Source organism: Diceros bicornis, chromosome 30 (assembly GCF_020826845.1).
Source record: "Diceros bicornis minor isolate mBicDic1 chromosome 30, mDicBic1.mat.cur, whole genome shotgun sequence".
Lineage (NCBI taxonomy): Eukaryota > Metazoa > Chordata > Mammalia > Perissodactyla > Rhinocerotidae > Diceros > Diceros bicornis.
The window spans coordinates 9725600-9748526 of NC_080769.1; the positions used below are offsets into that span (position 1 = coordinate 9725600).

A 22927-nucleotide genomic window follows, 5' to 3' on the forward strand; every position below is an offset into this window, starting at 1 on the left:
CATTCTGTGAATGGTAAATTTAATTATTCTAGAACCAGTGTAATAAAGTCTCCATCCTTTTGTCCCAGAGGACCCTGTTTTGAAGCTCTATGGAGATGTACAGGCATAGGAAGTTCAGATGAGGAGATAGGTGAGTATTCTTGTTTTTCTTTAGTAGAAACACTTGTTTTCTACATATGATTATATTTATACATAGAAATATGCACATCATAGACATCTAAGTAAGTATCTTTCTACCTGAATGTAATAAGTCAAAAATAAGGATGCGCCAAGACACGCCAAGACAACCAAATTCCCAGATGAAACATTTTTTTGCATACAAAAGGAAACAGATGCCCTCTAGAACCAACATTCACCCAGTGCTCCCCAGAATAGGCCAGAATTGCCAGATCCGTGAGGACGGGAAGATGTGCGGGCTGAGTCAACGTCACTCCAACAGCAGAAATTCTTTTCTTTCTGGAGATGAGTCACAAAGGTTGCTTAGGAGACTTTTGAAGCTCAGTGGATGATAAGACCCCGGGCATGTGCCCTCACAGCATTTCTCGACCCAAATCTTTGTGGCGAATGAACGCCGGAACAGACTGTGGGACCTGGCAGCTATAGAACCACCCAGAACATTATGCATCTCAGAAGACCCTAAGGTTCACACTCAGGGTAGTACTTCCCATATTTCCTATATTTAGTTTCTCTTTCCTGTGAACCACATCATGTTTATTAAGGATGTGAAACCATCTAATGGAAAATATTGATGACTCTACACTTTTTACATCCATAAAGTTTTTCTCCACAGCGAGATCACAAGTGAACACCAGCAGAACAATTTTCCCACAAATGTTACATCAGTTAGATCTCTCCCCACTACAAGTTCTCTCATATATAAAAATATAAATATTTCACTGAGGAAACAGCTAAGGAGGGCTTTCCAGCTTCTTAATAGGATGGCTTCACTGTACTTATATACTGGGTGGTGCGGAGATTCTGATGGCTCTCCCTCATTTCTTACATTTGGAAAGCATCTCTGCAGTGTGATACTATCATGTCTTTGAAGTGAATCAGGGTTCCTGAGAGCTTAACCACACTCCTTACATTCATAGGATTTCTCTAGAGATGAGCTCTTTCATGATACTGAAAGGAAGTGGAAAAATGTAGGCTTTTCCACATTCGTTACATTCACAGGGTTTCTCTCCAGTGTGAGTACACTTGTGATTGATAAATGACAAAGAACCAGTAAACACTTTCCCACACATATAACACTCAAAATGCTTCTTTCCAGCGTGAGTTCAAAAATGGTTAGTAACATCTGAGGAAATAGCAAAGGCTTTCCAAAATCTGTCACATTTATTTATTTTGTTTTTTTGTGAGGAAGATCAGCCCTGAGCTAACATCCGTGCTAATGCTCCTCTTTTTGCTGAGGAAGACTGGCTCTGAGCTAACATCTATTGCCAATCCTCCTCCTTTTTTTTTCCCCCCAAAGCCCCAGTAGATAGTTGTATGTCATAGCTGCACATCCTTCTAGTTGCTGTATGTGGGACACAGCCTCAGCATGGCCAGAGAAGCGGTGCGTCGGTGAGCACCCGGGATCCGAACCCAGGCCGCCAGCAGCGGAGCGCACACTTAACTGCTAAGCCATGGGGCCGGCCCCACATGTGTCACATTTAAAAGGCTTCTCTCCACATTGAGTGTTTGCAGATTCAGTAAGTTCAAAAAACTGAATAAAGGCTTTCCCACATTCCTTAAGTTTGAAGGGTTTTATTGCAGTGTGAATTTGAACATGAGCATTAAGGTATGAAGACCGCTGAAAGTATTTTCCACATTCCTTACATTCGTAATGACTGTTACCAGTGTTAGTTTCTACATGCACACCAAGGCTTGTGGACTGAATCAAAGATTTCCCACATTCCTTCTATTCATCTAGTTTTTCTCTATTGTGAATTTTCATTGGGTGCTGAAGGTATGACTGATTCACAAGGGCTTTCCGACTGACGCTACATTCAAAGGCTTTCTCTTGCATGCTGGTTTTCCAGTACACAAGATCTGGAGGTGGGCTGATGGCTTTTCCCACCTGATTAAACATGGCAGGTTTCTCTCCAGTAGAGGTTTTCTTGGGCAGAGTAAAAAAACTTTTCCCATGCTGATTATCCTCATCACTGTTCCCTCCATTCTGAGTTCTCCTGTGCATCTTAAGGCATGAATGTTCACTGATGACTTTTCCACATTGCTCGAAATCATAGAGTTCCCACTCATTGCGGATCCTTTCCTGTTAATGAATGGAAAAATTATGATTCAAAGATTTACCAGACTCATTCATTGATCCTACCCATCTCAAACTACAAACATAATTTTGAAGGTGATGACGATTTTAATCATTTCCATTGCATTTATACAGTTTCTACCCTGTTCATTTCTTTCAACTTGAAGGATGGAATCCTTCTGCCAGAATGATATGCCATCTAATCTAATCATAGAAGATTTCTGTACAATTTCAGGAAATTGTTTTAAAAACTCAATGTCCAGATATATAAGTGCGAATGAGTCCCTTATCGGAATTCTGAAGCAATAAGTTTGAAGCTAGGTTTAAAATATTCCAAAATTCACTATATTCACGATTTCTCTCTAGAGACATTGCTCTCTCTTAGGCAAATACCAGCTATTTCAAATATATACCATTTGTGCTCATGTCCTATCTAATGAAAATCCCCACCTTTCCTGTGGAAAGGTGGAAAATAATAAATATCTCCTGGGACTGGACCAGTGACATAGTGGTTAAGTTCATATGCTCTGCTTTGGTGGCCTGGGCTTTGTGGGTTCAGATCCTGGGTATGGACCTACACACCACTTGTTAAGCCATGCGGTGGCAGCATCCCATATACAAAATAGAGGAGGATTGGCACAGATGTCAGCTTGGGGCCAATCTTCCTCAGGAAAAAAAAAATCTCCTTTCAAACTTACTGTACTTACCGTTTCTACCATATTGTATGTTTTTTCCCGAAAACCATCATGCTGAACTGCTGAGTCTTTGGTTTTAAACTGCATTTCCCATTCTAAAATAAAACAGAATAACAAATGTAGGCGTTTGTAAAAAGAAATGCAGGTTAAAGGAGCTAAAACAATAAGACTCATTGGTACTATTTCCCAATTAAACATAATAAAAAAAATGCAAGATAGAGTTAGGAGTTTGCCAACGTCAAAAGCTTAGGAATGATAAGGATGTACAGTCAAAAATTCAGTAGTTGAGTGACATCAGCATCATGGCAGAGTGAGCTATTCCCCTAGGCTCTCCCCCTAAGATACAATGAAAAGGATATTCATTAAACAGAGTGCATCCACACAACATAATAGACGTCTGAGAGAGCCATGCAGCCATAAGTCTGAATGTGGGGGTTCTGGATACCCCAGGAGGCAGTGGAAGGAGGTAAGTGGATCTCTTCTCCCTCCCCATCAGCAGTGATCTGGGACATGTGACCTCGCCCAGCAGTGTGCGCATAACTCTGAGAGGAGTGGGGAAAAGGCAACCCTCCACAGGAACGCTTTTGCTCTCAGACTTGCCTCTCACCCCACAGGAAGGCTCCACACCAAAATGGCTAAGCAACCAAAGGGACACCCTCAACAAACCAAGCAGTCCAGGTAGATAGTACAGAGTGGGAGTGTGGGCGGGAAAGACGGCACTCCTTTACCCCTGATCCCGCCTGGAGCATCAACTTGGCTGGTCAGCCAGGGTAAGGGATCCCCGACAGAGCACCAGTGCCTACATGTGTGAAAGCAGTGGCAATCAGACGCAGAGAACCCTTTAGGCGTAGCTTCCAACAGACAGACTTAACTGCCAGGGGTTGTGGCAGGCTCTGAAAACACAGCCCCTGCCCCCCTAAGTGGTGGCAGGTGGAATCGGCAACCAGGTGCTACTACTATGCCACAGCAAAGGTCCACCCCCATCAAACAGCATGAAGCAATATATTAACACTCCAGACCCACAGGAAAATGACAAGTATCCAGAAACCAACCCTGAAATCACAGAAATTGCAATCTAATTGACAAAGAATTCAAAATACTTATCATAAAGAAACTCAATGAGAAATTCAGAAATACTGGAGATGAAGAAATACTGGAGATGAAGAACACAATGAATGACACACAAAAAAATCCAGAATCCTTAAAAAATGGAGCTGATATTATGGAGGACAGAATTACTAATTTAGAGAACAGAAATACAGAAATGCTTCAGGTGGAGGAGGAGAAAGAACTAAGACTAAAAAGAAATGAAGAAATTCTCTGAGAAGTATCTGGCTCAATTAGGCAAAGCAACATAAGGATTACAGGTATTGCAGAGGGAGAAAGGAGCAGAGAGCATGTTCAAAGAAATAATAGCTGAGAACTTTCCAAACCTGGGCAAGGAGCTGGAATTACATGTAAATGAAGTTAACAGAACTCCTAATTACATCGGTGTAAAAAGCTTCTCCAAGGCATATAGCCATGAAACTGGAAAAGTCAATGACAAAGAAAAAATATTAAGGCCAGTAACACAGAAGAAAACCTACAAGGAACCCCTATCAGGCTTTCAGCAGATTTCTCAGCAGAAACCTTACAGGCTAGGAGACAGTGGAATGATACATTCAAAATATTGAAAGACAAAAATTTTCAGCTGGGAATACTCTATCCAGCAAAACTACCCTTCAGATACAAGGGAGAAATAAAAACTTTCCCTGATAAACAAAAGCTGAGGGAGTTCATGGCCACAAAACCCCACCTACAAGAAATGATCAACAAGGCCCTCATACCTGAAAAAAGAAAAAGAGTTTACAAAGCCTTGAGCAAGGAGAGACACAAAAGCAGAAAATTGCAGCCCTCTATCAGAACAGGTTAGCAAACAATTCTAACATTAAAGATTAAGGGAAGAAAAGCATCAAAAATAACTAATTACTTCATTTTAATCACAAACTCACAACACAAAACAAAATAAATTGTGACAACAATAACGTAAACGAGGAAGAGGAAAGGGATGGAACCCGCTTAGACTAAGGACATGAGAAGCTATCAGAAAATGGACTATCTCACCTATGAAGTCTTTTATACAAACCCCACAGTAACCACTAAACAAAAAGTCAGAACAGAGACACAAATGATAAATAGAAAACAGAGAAAACCATCATAGAGAGGCACCAAACTGAATAGGCAATCTGAAATACATGGGACAAGGAAGAATGGAAATACAGAACAACCGGAAAACAAGTGATAAAATGGAAGGATTAAGCCCTCATATATTAATAATCACTCTAAATGTAAATAGATTGACTTCCCCAATCAAAAGACACAGAATGGCTGGATGGATTAAAAAATAAGACCCAACAATATACTGCCTCCAGGAAACACATCTCAGTTCTAAAGAAAAGCACAGGTCTAGAGTGAAGGGATGGAAAACAATACTCTAAGCTAAAGGCAAACAACAAAAAACAAGTGTTGACATACTTATATCAGACAAAGTAGACTTCAAGGTAAAAAGGACAATGAGAAACAAAGAGAGGCAGTATATAATGATAAAAGGGAGACACTCCAGCAAGAGGACATAACACTTATAAATATATATGCACCTAACACAGGAGCACCAAAGTACATAAAGCAACTATTAACAAACTTAAAAGGAGATATTAACAACACAATAATAGTAGGAGGTCTTAACACCCCACTTACATCAATGGATAGATCATCCAGATAGAAAATCAACAAGGATATAGTGGAACTAAACGAAAAACTAGACTAGATGGACTTAACAGATATACACTCCACCCAAAAACCGCAGAATACACATTTTTGTCAAATGTACATGGAACACTCTCAAAGATAGACCATATGCTGAGAAACACGGCAGGCCTTGATAAATTTTAGAAGACTGAAATCATATCAAGCATCTTTTCCGACCGTAATTCTATGAAACTAGAAATCAACTAAAAGAAAAAAGCTGGGAAAGGGACAAATGTGGAAACTAAACAACATGCTACTGAATAACAAATGGATCATTGAAGAAATTAAAGGAGAAATTAAAAAATATCTGGAGACAAATGAAAATGAAAATACACCATACCAACTCATATGGGACGCAGCAAAAGTGGTCCTACGAGGGAAATTCTAGGAATACAAGCCCACCTTAAAAAACAAGAAAAATCTCAAATAAGCCATCTTAAACTACAACTAAAAGAACTACAAAAAGAAGAATAAAGCCCAAAGTGAGCAGGAGGGAAATAATAAAATTAGAAAATAAATGAAATTGAAACAAAAAAAAACAGTAGAAAGGATCAATGAAACTAAGAGATGATTCTTTGCAAAGATAAATAAAATTGACAAACCCTTAGCCAAACTCACTAAGAAAAAAAGAGAGAAGGCTCAAATAAATAAAATTAGAAATGGAATATGAGAAATTACAATGGATACTACAGAAATACAAAGGATTATAAGAGAATACTATGAAAAATTATATGCCAACAAATTGGACAAACTAGAAGAAATGGATAAATTCTTAGACTCATACAACCTCCCAAAACCGAACAAAGAAGAAATAGAGAATCTGAATAGACCAATCCCAAAAGAATGAAACAGTAATCAAAAAAATCCCAAAAAATAAAATTCCAGGACCACATGGCTTCTCTGGAGAATTCAATCAAACATTCAAAGGAGATTTAGTACCTATCCTTTTCAAAATACTATAAAAAAATGAAAAGGATGGAACATCTCCTGATACATTTCAAGAGGCCAACATCACCCTGATCCCAAAGCCAAACAAGGACAACACAAAGAAGGAAAACTGCAGGCCAATATCGCTAATGAACAAACAAGGACAACACAAAGAAGAAAAACTGCAGGCCAATATTGCTAATGAACATAGGTGTAAAAAACCTCAACAAAATATTGGCAAACTGGGGCAAGCCCCGTGGCTTAGTGGTTAAGTGCATGCGCTCCGCTACTGGCAGCCCGGGTTCGGATCCTTGGCGCGCACCAACACACCGCTTCTCTGGCCATGCTGAGGCCACGTCCCACATAGAGCAACTAGAAGGGTGTGCAACTATGACATACAACTATCTACTGGGGCTTTGGGGAAAAAAAAAAAAAAGGAGGAGGATTGGCAATAGATGTTAGCTCTGAGCTGGTCTTCCTCAGCAAAACGAGGAGGATTAGCATGGATGTTAGCTCAGGGCTGATGTTCCTCACAAAAAAAAAAAAAAAAAAAAATCTGGCAAACTGAATACAGCAATACATGAAAAAGATTATACACCATGATCAAGTGAGATTTATACTAGGGACTCAGGGATGATTCAACATCCACAAATCAATCAATGTGATACACCACATTAACAAAATGAGGAATAAAAACCACACGGTCATCTCAATAGATGCAGAAAAAGCATGCAATAAGATCTGACATGCGTTTATGATAAAAGTCTCATTAAATGGGTATAGAAGAAAAGTACCTCAACATAATACAGGCCATATATGACAAACCCACAGCCAACATCATACTTAACAGGGAAAACCTGAAGGCCATTCCTCCAAGAACAGGAACAAGACAAAAGTGCCTACTCTTGCCACTTATTTGACACTGTACTAGAGTTTCTGGCCAGAGCAATTAGGCAAGAAAAAGAAATAAAAGGTATCCAAATTGGTAATGAAGAAGTGAAACTCTCGCTGTTTGCAGAGAAAACCGTAAAGAGTCTATCAGAAAACTATTTGAAATAATCAACAAATACAGCAAAGTTGCAAAGTACAAAATCAGCTTACAAAAATCAGTTGCGTTCCTATCCTCTAATAACGAACTAACAGAAAGAGAACTCAAGAAGACAATCCCATTTACAATCGCAACAAAGAGAATAAAATACCTAGGAATAAATTTAATCAAGGAGGTGAAATACCTAGACAATGAAAACTATAAGACATTATTGAAAGAAACTGATGATGACATAAAGAAATGGAAAGATATTCCATGCACATGGAGTGGAAAAATGAACATAGTTAAAATGGCCATATTACCTTAAGCAGTCTACACATTCAATGCAATCCCAATCAGAATTTCAATCATATTCTTCATGGAAACAGAGCAAAGAATATTAAAATTCATATGGGGTGACAAAAGACCCCAAACAGCTAAAGCAATCCTGAGAAGAAAGAACAAAGCTAGAGGCATCACAATCCCTGACTTAAAAACGTACTACTAAGCTATACTAATCAAAACAGCATCGTACCGGTACAAAAACAGACACACAGATCAATGGAGCAGAATTTAAAGCCCATAAATAAACCCACACATCTATGGACAGCTAATATTTGACAAAGGAGCCAAGAACATACAATGGAGAAAGGAAAGTTTCTTCAATGAATGGTGTTGGGAAAACTGGAGAGCCACATGCAAAAGAATGAAAGTAGACTATTATCTTTCACCATCCACAAAAATTAACTCAAAATGGATTAAAGACTTGAAGGCAAAACGTGAAACCACAAAACTCCTAAAAGAAAATATAGGCAATACACTCTTTGACCTCAGTCTTACGAATACCATGTCTACTCAGGCAACGGAAACAAAAGAAAAATTAAACAAATGGGACTACAGACTAAAAAGCTTCTGCAAGGCAAAGGAAACCAGGAACAAAATGAAAAGACAACCCACCACCTGGGAGAAAATATTTGCAAATCATATATCCAACATGGGATTAAACTTCAAAATATATAAAAGAACTCAACACAACTCAACAACAAAAAAACAGTCAATCAAAAAATGGGCAGAGGATAAACACAGACATTTTCCCAAAGAAGATATACAGAAAGCCAACAGGTACATGAAAAGATGTTAAACATCACTATTAATTAGGGAAATGCAAATCTAAAGTGCAATGAGATATCACCTTATACCCGTTAGAACGGCTATAATTACCAAGACAAAAAATAACAAATGTTGGAGAGGATGTGGAGAAAAGGGAACCTTCATACACTGCAGGTGGGAATGCAAACTGGTGCGGCCACTACGGAAAACAGTATGGAGATTTCTCAAAAAATTAAAAATAGAAAGAGCATACAACTCAGTTATCCCACCACTGGGTATTTATCAAAAGAACTTGAAATCAACAATTCAAAGAGAACTATACATCCCTATGTTTATTGCAGCATTATTCACAGTAGCCACACATGGAAGCAACCCTAGTGCCCAGTGACTGAAGAATGGATAAAGAAGATGTAGTATATATTTACAACAGAATACTACTCAGCCACAGAAAAGACTAAATCGTCCCATTTGCAACAACATGGATGGACCTTGAGGTTATTATGTTAAGTGAAATAAGCCAGACAGAGAAAGACAAACACTGGATGATTTCATTCATATGTGGAATATAAACTCATGGACAAAGAGACCAGTTAGTGGTTACCAGAGGGCAAGAGGGTTGGGGGGTGGGAATAACGGGGTAAAGGGGCATATATGTATACAATGACTGACAAATAATAATGTACAACTGAAATTTAACAATGTTATAAACTATTAAGACCTCAATAAAATAAAAACAAACAATTCAGTAGTTGATTAAAGCGATTCTACGAAAATTAAATATGAAAAGAGACAGAACATTATCAGGGAAAGAAGTAGGAAAGTTCTGGACAAAGAACATATACTAAATGATTAAGTTAAAAAGGAAACAGAACTAGTCATTTTGTGAGATCACAGATTTTGAGTAAATGTAAAGTAAGAACATATGAGAAGCTGATGAAATCCTAAAGCATCAGAGACCAATGACCTCAGCCTTTTGATAGAAAACAAATGATAGTTTCCTCATTGTCATTCCAAACATAGTGAAATTTTCATTGACCAGGGAAGTTCTTCACAATCACTCACCTTGGAAGACTCTTCTCTCTCCACTGTCCTCAACTCTTCTTCCAACCAGGAGATCAGACTGGGTTTGGACAACGGATACCCTGTTCACAGGAAAAGATATATTAATGGAAAAGGCCCATGCAAAAGATGACAAACAGGGCCGGCCCCGTGGCTTAGCGGTTAAGTTCGTGTGCTCCGCTACTGGCGGCCCGGGTTCGGATCCCGGGCGCGCACCGACGCACCGCTTCTCCGGCCACGCTGAGGCCGCGTCCCACATACGGCAACTAGAAGGATGTGCAACTATGACATACAACTATCTACTGGGACTTTGGGGGGGGGGAAAAAGGAGGAGGATTGGCAATGGATGTTAGCTCAGAGTCGGTCTTCCTCAGCAAAAAGAGGAGGACTAGCATGGATGTTAGCCCATGGCTGATCTTCCTCAAAAAAAAAAAAAAAAGATGACAAACATTCCCATGAATCAGCTCCTATACTTCTAATGAATGCAGTAAAACTACTTCAAAACAGATAATAATGCAAATATCCCCTCTTTCTGTGCATCAAAGAAACTGGTTATCTCTGGCCGCTGAAACCTATGTTCAGATGTATATATACACATTACAAAGCATTAAGACTTTTATTCAATAGCAAGTAAAGTAAGTGCAAAACAGAGATGTTCATTCTCATGAAGAAACCACCACACCATTGGCTGTCAAACTTTTTTGTCCATCAGAATCACGTCCAATTCTTTCGTTAAAACACAGATGTCTGGGTCCAATGCCAGAGTTTCATTCACTATGTCAAAGACGGAGTCAGAAAATGCAGATTTCTAACACAGTGATGGGGTTGATGTTAGTCCTAGAACCATATTTTTACAGAAACCACACTGGATTAAAACCCATTAGTGTAGACTCATGTCTGTTACTTTCCACAATATGCAGATTTCATATCACCAATACTGGTACATAGTAAATACATCCTATGTATCTGTTGCATAAGGGGCTACAGGAATGAGGGCAGCCTTACCTACTGTGGTCAGGTTCTTGTAGTTCTCCAGCATCACATCTCTGGACACATTTTCTGAGTTGGGTCCAGTAAAGTCTGCTCCTCTCAGGTGAAGTTCACAGCCACATCAGCGAAGGTAGCTAAGTCCTAAATTATCACACACAAGGTGGCTTCAGTAAAGTAACATCTCCACCAGTGTTTCTGGGGAATGAAGATGGTAGACCCAAGGACGAAAAATGGTTTCAAGGTCTCTCAACATCTCCTCCAAGGTGCAATGGTCTTCCGTACTCTGCTTTCTATCTACATTCACTCACAGTTGGTATCCTCCAGTTATGGCTTTAATGGAACCTCTAACACATGAAATTATCTTACCAGATCTAGAATAAAAGCTCTTCTCATCTTATTTCCCCCTTGCAGCACAGTTCTAAGCAAACACTTATAAAAGCTGATGAAAGAAATTCTTTGACAAACGCACAGTTTCATCTTCATTACCATGTCAGAGCACGCAGCAAGATAAAAAACACGCAGTTGCTATCACAAGAGACAATATTAGAGAGTAATTATTGAAATACTGAGATTATTCACAGGAACCAAAATGAGAGGCTCCACTTTTGGGAGGGAATTCAACAAGGACTCAGTCCTTGAGTGGCTTGATTTCTTTAAAAAACTCTGGAGACAGGCCTACCTAGAAGGAAATGTGTTTAACTGGTGGATGCAATATGTCTTTTTGTAGAAGGATACATCTTCTAATTACCTGAGAACAACTGGTCAAACAGTCAGTCACCATCCTTTCTATATCTTCCTCAGGAAGGCAGAAAGGGTCTTTAGAAATAAGACCTAGGAGAAAAGAAAGAGGCACGAAGACCCACAGATGAACATAATTCCCACATTCACAGGCCTGGAAGTCATTGCATTCTAGCTTGAAATTCCCAAATATCCCAGCACACTCAAGAAATCTCACACAAATACACCCTATTCCCATGAAATGCCAGAGGAGTCCTGTCTCACCTGGAGACACAAAAGGGGATTGTGAGCCATGTCTCCCATCTGGGAAAGCATAATGGTTTCATTTTACAGAGAAGGAAACTTAAGCCCTGAGGAATGTGACTCTTCATTTGTCAAGGACATAACACTGATGAATGCAATTATGCAGCCACTCAACCCAATGCATGTATACCAGGAAGCTGACTTAGAGAACAGCATTCACTGGCCCACTTCAGCTCCTCTTAGATAAACCAGCAGCATGACTGCTCAGGTCCAGACCAAAGGATCCTATATTGTCAAAGAATAAAACTAAAAGCTACTAAAACAGTATGCTGTATAACAAGAGTCTCAGTAACATCAGTTGCCATTTACTGAGGACCATCTGTACCAGATGTCTCACTAGGAGCTTATAGCTCACTTATATATTTGGAACAACTTGAATATCTGAATCTACTCTTTCAACTCTAAATTTTGTATAATCCAAACAAATCAAATATATCTGATAATTTTGTGAGTGATTTTAGAACACTTTGAATGTACAAAATGATGTAAAACATCTCAATTTTTTAATATTCTCTACATGTTTAACTAAATATTCTCATTATATACATGATCTACACATTCTTCTGGATGACACTGGTTGAGATTGCTCCTGGGCATATGAAGGGAAGAAAAAGGAAATATTTTATTCATTCAACACTCTTGAGCTTCCCTTGATGGATGCTGGAAAATTCTGAAGCTCTGGACCTTCTTTTAAGTTCTTATCGCAGCCTTATTCTTTTATCCTTTCAGTAAATAATGAAGAATTTAGTTCCCTGTACTAAGCACTCAGTTGAGAGCAGTAATATACACAGAAAATGTCCTAGGCATTAAAGATCCCTCATTCCTAGTGGACAATATAGACAATAAAGTAATAATTGATAAACCAATTCATAACTGATATAGGAAAACAATCAACCAGGTGAGAGAATAAAGAGGGCAACCCATCCCCAAACACACACAGAAAGACATAAATTCTGTTGGTTCCTAAACCAGAAAATGGGATAAAAAGGAGCAGCAGCAGATGGGGCACATGTGGCAGCACTGCATGGGCCTGTGGAGAGGCTGCGGAGAGTCAGACAATAGTGAAAACAAGGCCCGCAACCCGTCACCTTCAGCTGTAGAGGAGCCCCCAACTTCATCCCTCCCACCTGTAGCAGCACCTCCTGCACACTCAACAATCCAAGATGTGGCACAGGTGTAGACACCAGTTCCTGCTCTACTCTCCCCTAGTTCCTACCGACAGTGGGGTAACCCATGACACAGGTGACTCCAGAAGCAGATGTGTTCAGGGCCTGGTGACCTCGGGGTCAACAACTGCAACTATAGCAATATCATAACCAAAAAGATCCCAGCAACCTCGTAGAAACAAGCAGCACAACAACGGCACTGATGACTCCTCCGGCAAAGATGGTGGAGGGTGGAAAGCTCAGGCTCTCAAATACAACCAGAAGCAGCTCAGAATCAAAACAAACCAAGCCTTACCCAAATAAGAAAAGTGTCCGTTACTCCCAAATGCACCAGCAGAGGAACAACTCATCAAGCACAGTGAAGAACTACAGCAACCCAGAGGCATATAAAGAAAATGACAGTTCTCCATAAAGCAAACTTGACGTCACAGAAGACTGCAATCTAACTGACAGGGAACTCAAAGTAGCCATCATGAAGCAATTCAGAGTTAGAAGAAAACTCAGAAAAACAGTTAAATGAGCAAAGCAATAAAATTAATGAACAAAAGGAGTACTTCAGGAGACTGAAACTAAAAGAAAACTAAACAAATTCTAGAATTGAAAAACACATTAAATGAGATTAAGAATCAAGTAGAAAGCAGTGGAAATAGAGCAGATCATATGGAAGAGCGAATTAGTGAGCTCGAAGATAGAAATCTCAAAATTTTCAAAGAAGTCTCAAAAATAGAAATCTCTTCAGGTGGAAGAGAAGAGAGAATTAAGATTTTTTTTTTAAATAAAGAAATTGTAAGAGAAATATCTGACACACTCAGTAAAAACAACATAAGGATAATGGGTATATCAAAAGGAGAAGACAGGGAGAAAGGAGCAGAGAAGTATTTAACAAAATAATAGCTGAGAACTTCCCAAACCTGAGGAAGGAAATGGATAAACAAAGACATGAAGCTAACAGAACACCTAATTACCTCAACGCAAAAAGACCTTCTCCAAGGCATTTTGTAGTAAAACTGTCAAGTCAATGACAAAAAGAGAATATTAACAGCAGCCAGAGGGAGGAGAAAAAAACTTCACAAAGGAAGCTCCATTAGGCCATCAGTGGGTTTCTCAAGAGAAACTCTACTGGTTGGGAGAGAGTGAAATGATAATATCCAAAATATTGAAATATAAAAACTGTCAGCTAAGAAAACCCAGCAAAGTTATCCTTCACATAAGAAGCAAAGATAAATGCCATCTTGGACAAAGAAAACCTGAGGGAGTTCACTGCCACTAGACATGCCTTATAACAAATGTTCAATGGAGCCCTCCTACCTGAAACAAAAAGACAAGGTATACAAAGTTTTGAGCAAGGTGATACAAAGAAAGAATGAGAAAATCGCAACTCAATATCAGAATAGGTTAGAAAAAAATTATACAGGCTAAAGGGAAAGAAAGCATTAAAAATAACTATAACGACTTCAATTTTGTAACAAACTCAATACGAAAAGGGGTAACTTGTGACAACAAAAACACAGAAGAGAAGGGGCCAGCCAGATGGTGTAGTAGTTAAGTTTAGGCACCCTGCTTCGTCGGCCCGGGGTTCACAGTTTTGAATCCCGGGCACAGACTGATGCACCACTCATCAAGCCATGCTATGGCGACATCCCATATACAAAATAGAGGAAGATGGGTGCAGATGTTGGCTCAGAGCTAATCCTCATCAGCAAAAAGATGATTGGCTATGGATGTTAGCTCAGAGCCAGTATTCCTCATGAAAAAAAAACCAAAACAGAGAAAGAGAAGAGGAAAAGGAGGGAACCTGCATATGCAAACGGAGATAAGATGCTATCAGTCAAAAAATGGCTACAAACCTCATGGTAACAACAAAACAAAAAATCAGAGCAGACTCACAAAACGAAAAAAGAGGAAAGTGAGAAATACATCACTAAAACCTACCAAACTGAAATGGCAGAAAGAAACACAAGGAGAAAGAAACAATGGAAGTATAGGAAAAAAAAAAGAAAAGAAAGGATAAAATGGTAGTATTCAGCCCTCATATATCAATAATCACCAAATATAAATGAACTACATTTACCAATCAAAACACACATAGTGGCCGGATGGATTAAAAAACTAGACCCAACAATATGCTGCCTCAAAGAGACCCAATCCCAGCCTTAAAGACAGACAGATGCTCAGAGTGAAGGGATGGAACGTGGTACTCCAGGCATAGACATACTTATATTAGGAAAAACACACTTCAAACAAAAAAAGATTAACAGACAAAGCCAGATAATATATAATGATAAAGGGGACATTCCACTAAGAAGACATGACTTTTATAAATATCTATGTACGTAACAGAGGAGCACCAAAGTATATAAAGCAACTAATAACAGACCTAAAGGGAGAAATGGACAGTAGTACAATAAAAGTAGGAGACTTTAACATCCTACTAACATCAATGGATAGATCAGCCAGACAGAGTCAACTAGGAAATACTGACCTTAAATGAAAAACTAGAATAGATTGACTTAATACATATATATAGAACATCCCGGCCAAAAGCAACAGAATACACATTCTTCTTGAGTGCACAAAGAACTTTCTCTATATCTTGGGCAACACCACAAGCTTCAATAAATATAAGATGATGGAAATCATATCAAGCATCTTTTCCGACCACGATGCTATGAAACTAGAAATCAACTAGAAGAAAGATGCAAAAGTCACAAATATGTGGAGACTAAACAACATGCTACCAAACAACTATTGAATCAATGAAGAAATCAAAGGAGAAATTAAAAAATACCTGGAGACAAAAGAAAATGAAAACACAACATACCAAAACCTATGAGATGCAGCAAAAGTGGTACTAAGAGGGAAGTATACAGCAATACAGACCTACCTCAAGCACCAAGAAAAATCTCTAACGATCTAACACCACACCTAAGAAAACTAGAAAAAGAATAAACAAAGCCCAAATCAGCAGAAGGAAGGAAATAATAAAAATCAGAGTGGAAATGAATGAAATAGAGACTAAAAAGAGAATAAAAAGTATCAATGAAACTGAGAGAGCTGGTTCTTTGAAAACATACACAAAATTAACAAAACCTTTGCTAGACTCACTATGAAAAAAAGAGAGAAGACTCAAATAAATAAAATCAGAAATGAAAAAAGAGAAGCTACAACAGATACCACAGAAATACAAAGGATTATAAGAAAATACTATGAAAAGCTATATGCCAACAAATTGGATAACCAAGAAGAAAAGGATATATCCTTAGAATCATACAACCTCCCAAAACTGAATCAAAAAAAAATAGAGAATCTGAATAGACCTATCACACGGAAAGAGATTGAAACAGCAACCAAAAACCTTCCTAAAAACTAAAGTTCAGGATGGGATGGCTTCTCTGGTGAATTCTACTGAACATTCAAACAAGACTTAATACCTATCTTTCTCAAACTCTTCCAAAACATTAAAGAGGATGGGACACTTCCTAACTCATTTTACGAGGCCAACATAACCCTAACAACAAAACCAGACAAGATCGACAAAAGAAAGGAAAATTACAGGCCAATATTGCTGATGAACATAGATGCAAAAATCCTCAAAAATAGTAGCAAACTGAATACATTAAAAGGATCATACGCCACGATCAAGTGGGATTTATTCCAAGGATGCAGGGATGGTTCAACATCTACAAATCAATGTGATACACCACGTTAACAAAATAAAGAATAAATATCACATGATCATCTCAATAGACACAGAAAGCATTTGACAAGATTCAACTTACATTTATGAAAAAAAGTCTCAATAAAAAGAGCATAGAAGGAAAGGAACTCAACATAATAAAGGCCATATACAACAAACCCACAGCCATCATCATACTCGACACTGAAAAACGAAGCTATTCCTCTAGAAACACGAACAAGACAAGGATGCCCACTCTTGTCACTCTTATTCAACATAGTATTGAATGTCCTAGCCAAAGCAATTAGGCAAGAAAAAGAAATAAAAGGGATGCAGATTGGAAAGAAGTCAAACTTACACTATGCAGGGCCAGCCCCGTGGCTTAGTGGTTAAGTGCGCGCACTCCGATGCTGGCGGCCGGGGTTCGGATCCCGGGTACGCACCGATGCACCGCTTCTCAGGCCATGCTGAGGCCGTGTCCCGCATACAGCAGCTAGAAGGATGTGCAACCATGACATACAACTATCTACTGGGGCTTTGGGGGAAAAATAAATTAAAAAAAAATGTTTAAAAAAACTTACACTATGCAGATGACATGATTCTATATGTAGCAAATCCTAAAGAATGTACAAAAAACTATTAGAAATAATTAACGAATAGTATAAATTTGCAGGGTACAAAATCAACATACAAAAATCAATTGCATTTCTATACACTAACACCCACCAAACAGGAAGAGAAATAGAGACTACAATCTCAGTTACAACTGCAACAAAAAGAATAAAATACCTATGAGTAATTTAACCAAGGATGTAAAAATCTGTATACTGAAAACTATTAAGACGTTCTTGAAATAAAGTGAAGACATAAAGAAATGGAAAGATATTCTGCGCTCAGGAATTAGAAAAATTAACATAGTGAAAATGTCCACATTACCTAAACCAATCTACAGATTCAATGCAATCACAATGATGTTTTCAGGGAAACAGAACAAACAATCCTGAAATTTATATGGAACAACAAAAGACCCCAAATCGCCAAAGCAATCCTGGGAAAAAAGAACAAAGTTGGAAGTATCACACTCCTGATTGCAAAACATACTACAAAGCTACAGTAGTGAAAACAGCATAGACCAGCAGAAAAACAGACACAGAGATAAATGGAACAGAACTGAGAGCCCAGAAATAAACCCACACATAGGGACATATGGGATATATGTCCACAGGGACAGCTAATCTTTGACAAAGGCGCCAAGACTATATACAATGAAAAAAGGTGTCTTCAAAAAATGTCTCTTCAAAAAATGGTGATGGGACAACTGGACAGCCACATGCAAAACAATGAAAGTAGACCATTATCTTACACCATACACAAAAGTGAACGCAAAATAGATTAAAGACAAATGTAAGCCCTGAAACCATAAAACTCCTAAAAGAAAACAGGCAGTACGCTCTTTGACATTGGTCTTAGCGGTATCTCTTTGAATATCATGTCTCCTCAGGCAAGGTTAACTAAAGAAAAAATAAACAAATGGGACTACATCAAACTAAAAACCTTCTACATGGGGAAAAAACCATCAGCAAAACAAAAAGACAACCTAAAATTCAGAGAAGATATTTGCAAATCACATATCCAATAACAGGTTATTATCCAAAATTTATATAAAGAACTAATACAACTAAACAACAAAAAACCAAACAACCCAATCAAAAAAGGGGCAGAGGATATAAAGAGATATTTTTCCAAAGAAGATATACAAATGGCCAACAGGCACATGAAAAGATGTTCAAAATCACTAATTATTAGGGAAATGCAAATCAAAACTACAATGAGATATCACCTCATGCCCCTCAGAATAGCTATTACTAAAAAGACAGGATATAACAGTGTTGGAGAGGATGTGGAGAAAAAGGAACCCTCCTACACTGCTGGTGGGAATGTAAATTGGAGCAGCCACTATGGAAAAGAGTATGGAGATTGCTCAAAAAATTAAAAACAGAAATACCACATAATCCAGCTACTCTACTTCTGAGTATTTCTCCAAAGAACATGAAAACACTAATTTGAAAAGATATATGTACCCCTATGTTCTTGCAGCACCATACACAATAGCCAAGACTTGGACACAACCTAAGTGCCCATCAAGGGATGAATGGACAAAGAAGTGTTGTATATATGTAAACAATGGAATACTACTCAGTCATAAAAAAAGACAAAATCTTCCATTTGCGAATGGGTGGATGAACCTTCAGTGTAGTATGCTAAGCGAAATAAGTCAGATGGAGAAAGATAATTACCATATGACCTCACTTATATGTGGAAGATAAACACACATACATACAGAGAACAGATCGGTGGTTACCAGGGGGGAAGGGCAAAAGGAATAGCGGGGCATATGTATGGTGATGGATGGCAACTAGACTTTTGGTGAACACGATGCAGTCTACACAAAAGTCAAAATATAATGATGTAAACCTGAAACTTATAGCTTATAAGCCAATGTGACCTCTATTAAAAAATAAATAAATAACCTTTAATAAACCAGACACAGACCAATAGGCCAAATGCTGATCTACAAAAAGGCATCTGAATGATGACAACCACTGAACGTTCCTCACTTTATTATACGTGAACCAATACCACCCTCACAACCTCACAGTCCTTATTCTACAGTTCACAAGACTAAAACCCAGAAACACATTTGGTCAAAAAACCGTGTGTCTAGCCTCACAGCGTAACTGTCCTTACTACCACGGGTCTCAAGCTGGGGGTCCTTGGGCTCAAGAGGCCCACAAATATGTTTAGTTGGGTGGTGCCTACATAGAATCTTTTACTTTTCTTCTCATTTTGTAATTTGAGATATAATAATGTACAATTAAATACACACACCTTAAGCATTTACTGGATGAGTTTGGACATTTGCAAATACTTGTATATTTACAAGCCTAAACAGGATACAAAAGTTACCTCCCTGATACAGGCTCAAGACAAGGCTGACATGAGGGAAGCCATGTTGTAGAAAAGAAACCCTACCGTGACTCTGAATAACCTCTGACTAACTAACCCAGCCGGATATGCACCCTCCAGATCTAACTGCTCTGTAGATTTTACGACCCCTGCTTGTGCATGTACCTCCCAGCTGTGATAAGATAATAACTTTGTTCTTTTGAGTTCCTTAGGAATGTGATGACCCCCAAACAGAGAATCTATGCTAATACCCATCATCAATGAAAACTGAAAGATCTGGTGTGGCGACTCCCAGTCTGTAACACCAGAAGGTCAACATTCCTAATCCCCTCCCCTATAACCCACCAGCCTATATAACTGCTGTAAGACTTTGTGCCCCTTAGGTTGGTTCTCTCAGACATTAGTTGGCCATCTTCCCTCTTGCTAGTAAGCTGTAATAAAAGTCCTTTTTTTCCTACCACCTTGCCTCTTGGCTACTGGCATTTCTTGAGGCGAGCAGAAGGCCTCACGTTGGGCGGTAACACCCCTACAAAGAATTCCTGCTCCTTCCAGTCCATGCCTTCCCCCTTGCTCCCAGACGAGCCATTTCTGAGTTCCTTCAGTTACTAGACACACTATTCTGTATGTGTACATTAGGCAGTTCACCTAGTACCTCCACAGTACGTACCAATTAATTTTTCTTCTATTGTTTAGTTTAACAATATGGGCAAAATATATAAAATTCTCCGATTAGAATTGTGAACTTATCTATTTCTCCTCCTACTTCTGTCAAGCAAAACTTTATATATTTGCAACAATATTATTGAGTGGATATACATTTAAATTTTTATATTTTTGGAGAAACAGAATCTTTTATCATAGCGACCTTTGTAGCTGTACTACTGCATTTTGACACTGTTGTCTGACATTAGGATCAGCTTGTTTTGGAGAGGTTTTTGCATCTCATGGGCAGCATTATGTCTGTTTTGGATGGCAGTGTTTGCCAGTGCAAACAGGTGCACAGAGCCTGGCTCACTGAAGGCACCCAGTGGTTGGTGATCAACAGACAACACAGATCCTTCACACCACTCTTCATGTGTACCTAGATTATAGCTAAATAACTGTTTATAACAGAATGTATCTAAGTTTTCTGAAATATATTTAATTACTCTAAGAATGTGAGGGTGGGAGGAACACTGTCTTCTTCTGTGCACTCACCCACCAGCCTCGGCTTCTCTGCATACCAGTCAGTTGTTTCCCATGGCCTCCTTATATGGACACTTAGAGCTCTAGGTCTTGCAAGGACAGTGTCACCAGATTCCCTCTCCCCATCTACCCACCACTCAGGACTTGTCTGCATCCAGAGGGTTGCTTACTGTCTTCCCAGTGACTGCTGACTACCTCTGGTCCTGGCAACCTACCGAGCTTCTTCACCATCCAATGGCCTGCCATGATACCTTCTCCAACAAGGTCTGAAGTCCAGCACTGGGGAGAGGGCCCCCCTACAAGTTTGGCTTTCCTTAGGGACTCTCCATCAACTCTAGGATATCTGTTACAATTCTCCTTACATCTTCAAATTACAGTTCTCTTGTTTAAATCAAAGTGTGATTTCTGTCTCCTGGTTTCGTGCAGACTCACACACAATTCAGAAGAACAATGATCCCTGGAGACAAACGAGTAAAGAGGAGACTTGGGGATACATTCAATCAGGCCTTTGGACCTGAGCAATGAGCTGAGCTCCAGGCCAACAGGAAAGACATTCACAGAATCACAGTATCTGCACATCCTCACCAACTTTATCTTCAGAATCTTCATCAATTGTTTCACTATGGCACACCTAGCTCACTGGGACACCCAAGTGGCAAACAGAGAGGGTAACATGGATATTACCAAGCCACATGGCGCCTTAGTGCTTTTTGGCAACCTGCACTGTCAGTGGAGTCTTCTGATCCTTTATCTGTGGAGTGATTGTAGCCTCCTAGCTGCATCAGTATCTATAAAAAAGTCAAACAGGAGAGGTTTCTCCGGATAATCAGTCAGGGAATCAAAGGCCTAATCCGGGTAGGAAGAGGAATCTGAAGTGGACTACAAAACCATTATATGTGTATTAACATAAACATTTCCTAAGATTGATAACAACACAGGAAAATTACTGATTCTGATTAATTCCTTGAGTGAATGCTATTCACAAAATTAAAACACATTCATATTTCCTCCTATTTTCTGTTGATTCACATCATTTGAATGGATATGACTTATTTTTCCCGTCAGGTATACATGGAAGATTGGATTCCTCCCTCTGCATTTTCCCCAACCAAATAAAAGGTGTCTACTGTCAAATCGGGGAGTAACCCTTGATGTACTCCCCTCTCTCACTCTAGAAATGAAATCAACCAAATACAGAATGCTTTTCCCATCTCCTACCCCCATGTCCGTTCCAACATGGCTAACTGCTATGCCTTGTCTTTCTATCACTTAAATATCTATCAACTCTCTTTCTTACCTTCACCTACTCCCATATAAGGAGAGAAAATAATACTGTCCTCTACTTTAGCTCCAGAACCCTAATCAATTTGTAACAATATGTTTATTTTCCTGGAGAGATGTTTTCCTCCTCCAATAGTTTACAAGTTCCCTAAGAACAGTCCTGGGTTGAATTTTTTCACTAAGCACTAATCTAGCATTCAATATTCCTTAAGTGGGGGTATATCCTCTGGTAAATGAATAGATGAAGGAAATGCCTGGATTCTTTCAGTTTTACCTTCTAGAAAACTCTCAAATCATTTCATTTATTTTCTTTTCCACAACAATCGCCTACATCTAGGTTCCATGATTGTGTTTTAAGATTTATTCATCATAACATTCTATCTTGACTCCATGCCTTCACTCGCATCTTCCCTGAAGTGCATTCCCAAAGTATGAGTTAGTAGGTTTTATTTAAGTTGTAAATGGATTCAAGTCACTCTTCTGCTAAAACATTTCACAAGTTTACAAGGCCTTAGAATATTCTCTAGAGCATCTCACTCCCCTGGTCCTGTCCCTGCTCTCCACTCCATCTCCCACCACTCTGTTTGTTCTGCTTCTGCCAACCCTCTTTCCTCAGTTTAAGAAATACACCAAGGTCTCAACTATGCTGGATTTTGCTCATCAAGTTCTCTTCATCTAAAATTTTCTCACTCATTCTACAAATCCTCACAATAGCTCAATGACCTGACTAGGTCAATCCTACTCAGGCTTTCAGTCACAACTTAA

General features: G+C 38.9%; 1 protein-coding gene and 1 long non-coding RNA gene across 4 annotated transcripts in view; both read right to left on the bottom strand.

The window, feature by feature from the left end:
• Positions 1-22927, bottom strand: part of LOC131394410 (zinc finger protein 266-like) — a 194388-nt gene that overhangs the window by 89846 nt on the left and 81615 nt on the right. The window lies entirely within an intron of this gene.
• On the bottom strand, positions 3-21493 carry LOC131394429 (uncharacterized). The gene is made up of 6 exons (XR_009216117.1): positions 21467-21493; positions 11595-11677; positions 10862-10987; positions 9860-9939; positions 2959-3041; positions 3-2257 (listed from the first exon to the last, which is right to left on the bottom strand). It is a non-coding gene; the product is annotated as an uncharacterized LOC131394429 (long non-coding RNA).